The 10,502-nt window shown below is 47.6% G+C and overlaps 1 protein-coding gene across 2 annotated transcripts in view; it reads left to right on the top strand.

Annotated features, from left to right (window-relative positions):
* Positions 1-1,924: 1,924 nt before the first annotated feature.
* exoc2 (exocyst complex component 2) overlaps positions 1,925-10,502 on the top strand; it is a 323,421-nt gene continuing 314,843 nt past the window's right edge. Inside the window, exon 1 of one of the 2 annotated variants that reach the window (XM_072509914.1) lies at positions 1,925-1,993. The gene's annotated coding sequence lies outside the window, so the exon portion shown is untranslated. Of the gene's footprint in view, positions 1,998-10,502 lie in introns of both variants that reach the window. The other variant, XM_072509916.1, reaches the window with a different exon arrangement.

Genomic DNA, 10,502 nt, shown 5'->3' with positions numbered 1-10,502 from the left:
AAATTAATTAGCTCAGTGCCTGCAGAGAATTCATCCGTATGCTGTCTTTTGAGACTATTGCCCATAAGTATGGGACCATCTTCTATGAGTGAGCTGAAAAAAAAATCATGATTTGATGCCACTGCCCATCTGCTGTTGAAACCCTCTTGAATACCTTTGTTCCCTCCAGACTAGACTACTTGAATGCTCCTCCACCCTCTATAAATGTCAAGCATCCTAAAAAGTTGCGCGTAATCCAACTCGCAATCAACTCTTGTTCATCCACTGACCTACATTGGCTCCCAGTTGGATGAGGACCTAAGCTCTGGAGCTCTGCAATGAACTGCTGCACCTCAGTTTGCTCCTTTAAGAAGCTCCTTAAACCTACCAATTTGAGCATGTTTTGGATACGTGCCCAATATCTGCTTGTGTCTTGGGATTTTGTTTGATGATCCTATTGTCAGGCATTTTGAGACATTTCATTATGCTAAGGGTTCTATATAAATGTGACTTGCAGCTTTTAGTGTCAAATTCTGTTTCACAATGTTCCTATGAAATAACGTGGACGTCCCACTACATTAAAGGTGATATGTAAAAGCAACTTGTTACCTCGAACAACTTCTTCCACTCAATTCAACAGATTATGAACCACGCTGATGTTAAATGTGAGGATATCCCAAAACCCAGAAGAGTAACTTGGAAGAACCGGTTCATATTAATGTGTAGTTTTTTCTGGTATAATATGAGGAACAGTGTACAACCCAGTGAGGAACAGCCATGTCATTGTGTGAACAATTAATAAAGAATATTTATTAACTTAAAAGAAAAACAAACACACAAACAAAAAGGACTATAATACTTCATGACTGGTGATGACTATAGACATCATTTTACATTAAACCATCCCTTGGTCCCCAACTACTTACACTTACCTGAACTCTGAGAACCACATCCAATTTGGAATAACCTTATGAGGAAAATCCAGCAAATAATTACCACAACCGGGTTAAGGTCTGGGAAATAGTCTTCCAGTTCAGTGAAGGTGAAAAAATGGCTGCTTCTTTTAGGAGAGTATATCTCATACATTGTTTGTATATATGACTGCTTCTGCTGGATTACTGGCAGTACTGATGTTAGCTATCTCTCTTTCTTTCCTCTGTTAAGATTCTACAGTTATACTGTTTATTTCCTTTTGATTTTATTCACCCTGTGGAGTTGGCTTTTGGCAGGTACATGTCCATTTCCTTTTCTTTCCACTTTGTTGTCAACAGTTTTAAAATGCTGCAATGCAGTTTGGCAGTGCTGCGTCCAGTTAAATTTCTTGTGCCTGCTTACCTTCAGCGATAGGTGTACCCAGGTCTCATTGGACATTTCCCCCTCTCAATTTCTAGCCATTCAGATATTAATTTGCCTTCCTGTTTTTGCTGCCAAAGTGGATAACCTCACATTTTTCCACATTATACTTCATCCATCATGCATTTGTCCACTCACTCATCTTGTCCAAATCCAAATGAATCATCTCTGCATCCTCCTCACAGCTCACCCAGCTTTGCCTCATTTGCACATTTGGAGATGTTACATTTAGTTCCCTCATCTAGCTCACTAATATACACTGTGAATAGCTGGGGGGGGTCCAGTCACTGCGGAATTGCAGGGGCCAGTTTTTGCACAGCATGCTCCCACAAGCGGCAAGGAGAGCATCCCTTGATGACTGGTGTTTTCTTTCGCGCGATGCCGGTTGAGGGATAAACATGGGCTGGGTCACTGAAGATAACTCTCCTTCGGAAAAAATAACAACAGGCAGCGCGGTATCCTTTACCTCCAGCTGAGGGAGAGGGTGAAAATTCACAGCTGGAAAGCAGCCAGACAGCCCCTCCAACGCTGCAGCACTCCGCCCCCCGCCCCACACGCCTGAGGCGGTCACGTGACCCCCGTGACCCCGGTGGTAGTTTCCAGTCTGATCCGGATGTTGTTTTCCCCTTTGGCCCGGCGATGGAGCAGAGCGACTGAGAGAGTGAGTGAGTGAGGGGAAGGAGGGGAGACCGGTCGGTCTGTGAACTGTGTGTTGATAAGTGGAAGGCCGGCTCCCGAGTGAGGGGGTGACGGTTATTCCCGGAGCGCGCGCCCTCTCCGCCAGCAGGCCTCCGGGCTCTTTCCGAGTGAATGGAGATGGGGGACAGAGTGGGACCCCCGGGCTCCGGCTGGAGGCTCACAAGCTCAGCTCCCTCCGCGACATTGCAGCCCCGAATTTAACCGGCCCTCCCCATTCGCAGCAGATGGTTTAACTCGGTCTTTTTGCCCAGCGCTGCCTCAGGAAAGTCTCCAGACACCCTGTTTGCCCATCTCTGTATATTATACATTTGCTGTATCTGCAAGTGTAGAATATATAGAGTGCGAATGGGAATGCACTGACAGGTTCACTTCCCTCACGCCTGTCTGGTCTTTCTCCCACCATCAATAAATAGCGCCAGGCAGTGCGAAGTCCTATTGGAACTAATAGTGCAATCACCTGGACCTGGGTTAAAGGGATATGGGCAACCGACAGGGGGGTGGATTTGAGACCAGGGAGAGATCAGCTATGATCTGATTGAATGGCAGAGCGGACTCGAAGGGCTGAATTGCCAACATCACCTAATTCCTATGACCCAGGTTATTTTTTTATCCAACACCAATGCAACGATTTATATTAGATGATAAAATCCACGTAATTAATGCAATCTTAACAGTGAAGCATGTTAATATCTGGGGAGAAGGTGTGTACCCGGAGCAGTACATTTTTAGACTGATGGTGACTTTGTGTAACTTTGGAGCTGGTTTTCTGCTTGCTACTCGCAGAGGCTATACACCTAATAAAATGAAGTGATTACCACTTGCTCTAAAAGATCATTTTTAATTATTCTTAATGTTTAACTTGGAGGTATTGACAAGAGTCTTGAGGGCAGCACGGTAGCACAAGTGGATAGCACTGTGGCTTCACAGTGCCAAGGTCCCAGGTACGATTCCCCGCTGGGTCACTGTGCGGAGTCTGCACGTGTCCGTGTGGGTTTCCTCCAGGTGCTCCGGTTTCTTCCCACAGTCCAAAGACGTGCAGGTTAGGTGGATTGGCCATGATAAATTGCCCTTAGTGACCGAAAAAGGTTAAGAGGGGTTATTGGGTTACGGGGACAGGGTGGAAGTGAGGGCTTAAGTGGGTTGGTGCAGACTCGATGGGCTGAATGGCCTCCTGGATGTTCTAGGTTTTCCTGATCATTCCAACATGGAGAAATAACTGTAGCTTCGGGACAGACATGATGAGAAAATTGTGTTGCATGTGCTGTGTGTTGACTCATAGACACAGAAAATTGTAATACCTTAACCATGATGTACAAAAGGAACAAGTTTTACCAGTAATGTTTTTAATGCTACTTTATCTATTTGTAGGCTTTGACATGGTTGATCATATTGTCCTCCTCCATTGCATCATCATCGTCTAACTTAGTCAGTCTGCACTCGCTAGTTCCATTCTTGTCGATCCAGCGGCTTCTTATTCCCATTGTTGCCCCTGAATACCAAGAACCTAGTCTAAACCTCTTCTTATTTCTCATTGATATGCTTGCTGCTCCTCTGTGACATTGTGTGTAAAAAAAATATAAGTCGGGTTCCACATAGAATAGAATCCCTACAGTGCACAAGGAAGCCATTTGGTCCATCGAGTCTGCAAAAGAACACCCTACCTTGCTATTGCCCAGCCCTATTCCTGCAACCCCACCATGGCAATTTAGCACAGCCAATCCACCTAACCTCCACATCTTTGGAGTGTGGGAGGAAACCAGAGCACCCGGAGGAAACCCACGCAGACACAGGGAGAACGTGCAGACTCCGCACAGACAAGTCACTTGAGGTTGAACCCGGGTCCCTGGTGCTGTGAGGCAGTAGTGCCAACCGCTGTTCCACTGTGTTGGCTCAAACCAGCACATGTATGTTGCCTCCACCCAGCTCTGCCACACTCCCACTTCCTTCGTCCCTCCTCTCTCTCTTAATTCCTCAGTTGTCTGGCTGTTTGTCGGACATCTAGTACTAGTCGAGTAAAAATTTCTTCTAACTAAATATTGGAAAGATTGTAAATATTGACTTCAGTTCAGCCACAAACTCCATCCTGTAACCAGTAATTCCATTCCCCTCCTTGGCGAACTCTAAAACTGAATGAGATGGTTTGCAACATTGGTCTTGTTTGACTCTGAGATTCCGATCACATGTCTGCACTGTCTCTAAGACCATCTATTTTCAGCTCCATAACTTTGCATGATTATGTCCCTTCCTCAGCTCATTGATGGCTGAAATCCTCATCCGGGTCATTGCTACCTCTAGATTTGGCTATTGTGGTGCACGCCTAGCTGACTTCCCATCTTTCACTCTCCATGAACTTTAAAAAAATTGTTTTTTATTTTCCTCCTCTTTCACATTTTCATCCAAATTTACACCTACCAACAGCCAATCAACGGTAACAAATACAATGTCAATATCCCGGCCAACAATCCCTTTCTCCCACCAACCCCCAAACAACCCTCAACATTTTTAAATACAAACATCAAAGAAAATGAACCGGGAATCCACCATTACCCCATACGTAGTCACCAACAACATACAAAATCGACCCCCCCCCCCCCCCCATGTTCGATGTCATCCAATTTATGAAAGTGCATAATGAACAAATCCATGAATTGTAGAACCCTTCCATCCTTCCCCTCAACTCAAACTTCACCTTCTTGAATGTTTAAAAACTCCAACAGATCCCCCTTTCATGCCAGGGCACAGGGTGGAGAAACTGACCTCCACCACAACAGGATCCGCCTTCAGGCGATCAGTGAGGCGAAGGCTAAAACATCTGCCTCCGCACCCACTTCCAATCCCGGCCGATCCGATGCCCCAAATATGGCCTCCAGAGGACCCAGCACAAGCTCACGTATACCACCTTCAAAATGTCCCTGAACACCTCCCTCCAATATCTCCAGCTTTGGACAGGACCAAAACATGTGAATGTGGATTGCGGGCCCCCCTCTCTGCAATGCTCACAAACATCCTCTACCCCCTCAAAGAGTCAGCTCATCCTCGCCTTTGTGAGGTGTGCCCAATACATCATCTTCAGCTGTATCAGCCTCAACCTCACGCACGAAGCTGAGGCATTCACCCTCCGGAACACCACACACCACAACCCCTCCTCCTAGCACTCTCCCAACTCTTCCTCCCACTTTGTCTTAATCTCCTCCAGGGGTGCCTTCTCTTCTCCCAAAATCACCCCATAAATCACCGACACCACCCACTTCTCCATTCCCCTTGTCGTCAGCACCTCCTCCAACAGTCTGGAGGCCTGCGCCACCAGAAAGCTCTGTACCCCTTCTTAGCAAAATCTCGGACCTGTATATACCTAAACATTTCCCCCTGCCTCAACCCATATTTTGCCTCCAGCTCCTTTAGTCCCTCAAACCGCCCCCCTGAAACAAATCCTTTAGTGCTCTGACTCCCTTCTGCTCCCATCTCCGAAAACTCCCATCCCACTTTCCTGGCTCAAATCTCTGATTCCCCTGAATCGGCATTTCCCTGGGCCCCACCCCCAGCCAAAGTCCAGATTTTCAACGTTGCTACTACTACCGGACTCCATGAGTATATTCCTGGGGCCATCGAGTGCAGCTCTGTTGCCTGCGCCCTCAGCCCTGACCCCTGCACAGACTCTTCCCCCATTCTCACCCAGTGGGAGTTCCCCCCTCTAACCCAGTTCCTCACCACCTTTGCATTCGCTGCCCGATAATAATATAGTAAATTAGGAAGACCTAACTGCCGTCCTCTCTGAAACAGCACCTTTCTAATCCTAGCCACCTTCGCCCCCCCCCTCCCCCTCTCCCCAATCTAATCATCTTTTCAACCTCCTTAAAATGCTGTTGACAGGAAGATTGGTAGGCACTAAAAAATAAACAAAAATATCATCAACACGTCCATTGGGCAGCAAGGTAGCATAGTGGTTGGCACAGTTGCTTCACAGCTCCAGGGTCCCATGTTCGATTTCCGGCTGGGTCACTGTCTGTGTGGAGTCTGCATGTTCTCCCCGTGTCTGCGTGGGTTTACTCCGGGTGCTTCGCATTCCTCCCACAGTCCAAAGATGTGTGAGTTAGGTGGATTGGCCATGCTAAATTGCCTTAGTGTCCAAAAAGGTTAAGTGGGGGTTACGGGGATAGAGTAGATACATGGGCTTGAGTAGAGTGCTCTTTGTAGGGGCCAGTGCAGACACGATGGACCGAATAGCCTCCTGCTGCACTGTAAATTTTATTTGAATTGCCTGTACCCGACCTACCAGCGACAGGGAAACCATCCCACCTTGTCAGATCAGCTTTCACCCTCCCCACCAAACTAGTAATCTTATACCTACGGAGTCCTCCCCAATCCCGTGCCACCTGCAGCCCCAGATATCTAAAGTGAATCGCGCCCTACGGAATGGTAGCCCCCCCACCCCTACCCCCAGCTCTGGCCGAGACACCACAAAATGTTCACATACATAGATACATACATAGAAGATAGGAGCAGGAGGAGGTTCCGCTATTCATCACGATCATGACTGATGTTGCTAACTTTGCCTTGGTTCAATTGCTTTGTTTTATTACCTTTGCTCTCGAGTCGCCAGGTATCTTTATGATACCGCCACGAGGTTCAAGTCTGAGTGATGATCAATAATCCAATACACCGAATAGTAAGATTTAAATCAAAGCACATTTATTATACACAGTAATCGCTACTCATGCACAAATTCTACGTCTAAGCTACTTCTACAACTAACAGGCCTATACTTAACTTTGGACTGACCCACCAGGTCAGGGGAACAAATGGCCTTTCGTTCGGGTTCTGAGTCTGCGGGATTCAAAGTTGGTACGGATTGGTAGCTGGGAGCGCCTGTCTCGTAGCGAGCGTTGAATTAACACTTGCGTTAAACGACGATCACTGCACCGGTCACGGTCAATGTTGGTTCGTGTTGCTGGGTGACCCGGGCAGGAAGAAGAGGTGAAGAGGAGCTGATGAGAGCGATTTGAACTTGGGGCTTCACTCTTATAGTCCCCAGGGGCTTCCCGCCTTTTGGGTTGGACCCTGTACCTGGTCCCAAGTGATTGGACTTTGTCCCAATCACTTGGTTCGATTTTCTCCAATACTGGAGCGGTTCCCTGATCGATGGGCGGTCTTTAGGTGCTCGTTCACCTCCTTTGTGTTGGCTCCTGCTGGCGCCGAGGAGTCTGGCTTTGCTTTGTGTGTCCAAAATGTTGCTTATTGTTCCCGGGGATTGCTCATCAGTATGCAGATGGCTGCTACTTTGTTATGCTGATGGTCGCTGGTATCGATATTGTCTGGCCTTTTCAGAGGTAAATTGTCTGGCCTTTTCAGAGGTAAATACACAGCAAACCTGCAGCTGCCTTGTTGGCTGACTTTCCCATCAGCCTTTGCCGTTCGCCATTTTGAATCGGGAGTTGGCCAATTTAAGTGGCTACACTGATCATCCAACTCAATAGCCTAGAACATACAGTGCAGAAGTAGGCCATTTGGCCCATCGAGTCTGCACCACCCTCACTTCCCCCCTATCCCCGTAACCCAATAATCCCTCCTAACCTTTTTGTTTTTGGTCACTAAGGGCAATTTATCATGGCCAATCCACTTAACCTGCACGTCTTTGGGCTGTGGGAGGAAACTGGAGCACCCAGAGGAAATCCACGCAGAAAAGGGGAGAACGTGCAGACTCTGCACAGACAGTGACCCAGTGGGGAATTGAACCTGGGACCCTGGTGCTGTGAAGCCACAATGCTATCCACTTGTGCTACCGTGCTGCCAATTCTGATTTCTCCCATAGCCTTTGACCCCATTCTCCCCAAGTGCTGTATCTAGCCGCCTCATGAATGTAATCAATGATGTAGCATCAACTACTTCCTGTGGTAATGATTTCCATAGGCTCACTACTCTTTGGGTCAAGAAATGTCTCCTCGTCTCTGTCCTAAATGGTTTACCCTGAATCCTTGGACTGTTCTGAACGCACCAATCATTGGTAACATCTTCCCTGCATCTACCCTGTCTAGTCCTGTTAGAATTTTATAAGTCTCTATGAGATCCCCCCCCCCCCCCCAACATTCTTCTGAACTCCAGCGAGCAAAATCCCAACCTAGTCAACCTCTCCTCATATGACATCCCTGGAATCAGTCTTGTAAACCTTCGCTGCGCTCCCTCAAGAGCAAGAACATCCTTCCTCAGAGAAGGAGACCAGAACTGCACACAATACTCCAGGTGTGGCCTCACCAAGGCCCTGTATAATTGCAGCAACATATCCCTGCTTCTATACTCAAAACCTCTCGCAATGAAGGCCAACATACCATTAGCCTTCTTTACCGCCTGCTGCACCTGCATGCTTACCTTCAGCTACGGGTGCACAAGGACACCCAGGTCCCCTCTCCCAATTTACAACCATTCAGGTAGTAATCTGCCTTCCTGTTTTTGCTTCAAAAGTGAATAACCTCACACTTATCCAAATTATACTGCATCTGCCATTGGTTTGCCCAATTTTTAATTTCATAAATTTTTATCTAAATTTAGTTTATATCCCGAAAAATACCCAAATACTCGGCTCGGCTGCTCCAATTCCCCCCCCCCCCCCCGCAATCGACCCACTCGGTTACGATACATACAAGAGCAAGTCGTCCGCATACATAGATACCCTATTCTCTACCACCACCTCCCTCCCCTCCACACCTCTGAACTCCTCAACGCGATGGCCAACGGCTCAATCGCAAGCACAAGCAACAGGGAGGGACATAAGATATTCCTGCCTGGTCCCACGGTGCAGAGCAAAATATCCAGAATTCATATAATTAGTGCGGACGCTCGGCTCCCTCTACAGCAGCCTTACCCAATCTACAAATCTTGGCCCAATCCCAAACCGCTCCAGAACTGCATTCAAAATACCCCCACTCTATTCGGACAAACGCCTTCATGGCGTTCAATGTCACAATGACCTCCGTCTCCCTCCTCTCCGCCGGCTCCATAACCACATTCAATACCCTCCTAATATTTGAAAAGAGCTGCCTCCCCTTCACAAACCCTGTCTGATCTTCCCCTATCACCTTTGGGAGGCACTCCTCCAACCTCCCTGCCAATACCTTTGCCAACACCCTTGCGTCCACATTCGATTTGGATTTTGTTTATTGTCACGTGTACCAAGGTACAGTGAAAAGTATTTTTCTGCGAGCAGGTCAACAGATCATTAAGTACATGAAAAGAAAAGAAAATATATAATAGGGCAACACAAGGTACACAATGTAACTACATAATACCGGCCTCGGGTGAAGCATACAGGGGTCTAGTGCTAATGAGGTCAGTCCATAAGAGGGTCGTTTAGGAGTCTGGTAACAGCGGGGAAGAAGCTGTTTTTGAGTCTGTTCGTGCATGTTCTCAGACTTTTGTATCTCCTGCCCGATGGAAGAAGTTGGAAGAGTGAGTAAGCCGGGTGGGAGGGATTTATGATTATGCTGCCTGCTTTCCCCAGGCAGCGGGAGGTATAGATGGAGTCAATGGATGGGAGGTGGATTCGTGTTATGGACTGGGCTATGTTCACGACTCTGAAGTTTCTTGCCGTCTTGGGCCGAGCAGTTGCCATACCAGGCTATGATGCAGCCAGTTAGGATGCTTTCTATGGTCCATCTGTAAAAGTTAGTAAGAGTTAATGTGGATGTGCCGAATTTCCTTAGTTCAAAAGTGTTATGGGCCTATATGACTCAAATTCTGTTGGATCCTTATCCTTCTTGAGCAACAGAGAGATTGATGCCTGCCCCAAAGTCTGTGGCAACACCCCCTTCCCTATCGCCTCCTCAAACATCCCCACCATCAGCGACGCCAACTTATCTTTGAATTTCTTGTAATACTCCACTGGAAACCCATCTGGCCCTGCTACCTTCCCCGACTGCATCCTCCCAATCGCATCTTATATCTCCTGCTCCGCTATCGCTCCCTCCCAATATGGCTCTGTCCCCCACCCCCAACCTTGTGTATTCTAAACCATCCAGGAATTCCTGCATCTCCCGATCCTCCCCAGGTGGCTCCGACCTATACAATCTCTCAAAAAAAACCACAAATACACTATTAATCTTATCTGGAGCCACCACCAACTTCCCTGCCCTATCCCGCACCTGAACAATCTCTCTCACCACTGCCTCCCTCTAAAGCTTGCCTGCCAATATGGCCTTCTCACCATATTTGTAAACTACTCCCCTTGCCCGCCTCAATTGGCACACCACCTTCCTTGTGGACAGTCGTTCAAAACTCGCCTGTAACTCCCTCCTCTTTTCCAACTTCACTGGATCCCCGTCTTCTGCATAATTCCTGTCTATCTCCAACATCTCAGCTATTACCCTTTGACCCCTCTCCTCCTTATCCACCTTTGCCTTAAACAAGATCACCTCCCCCCTCACCACCGCCTTTAAAGCTTCCCAAACCACCACCTACGAAACCTCCCCGTACAATTAGAC

This window comes from Scyliorhinus torazame, chromosome 6 (assembly GCF_047496885.1).
Source record: "Scyliorhinus torazame isolate Kashiwa2021f chromosome 6, sScyTor2.1, whole genome shotgun sequence".
In the NCBI taxonomy this organism is placed as follows: Eukaryota; Metazoa; Chordata; class Chondrichthyes; order Carcharhiniformes; family Scyliorhinidae; genus Scyliorhinus; species Scyliorhinus torazame.
Note: the sequence above shows the minus strand (reverse complement) of the source record. Positions and strands in the feature narration are given on the sequence as shown.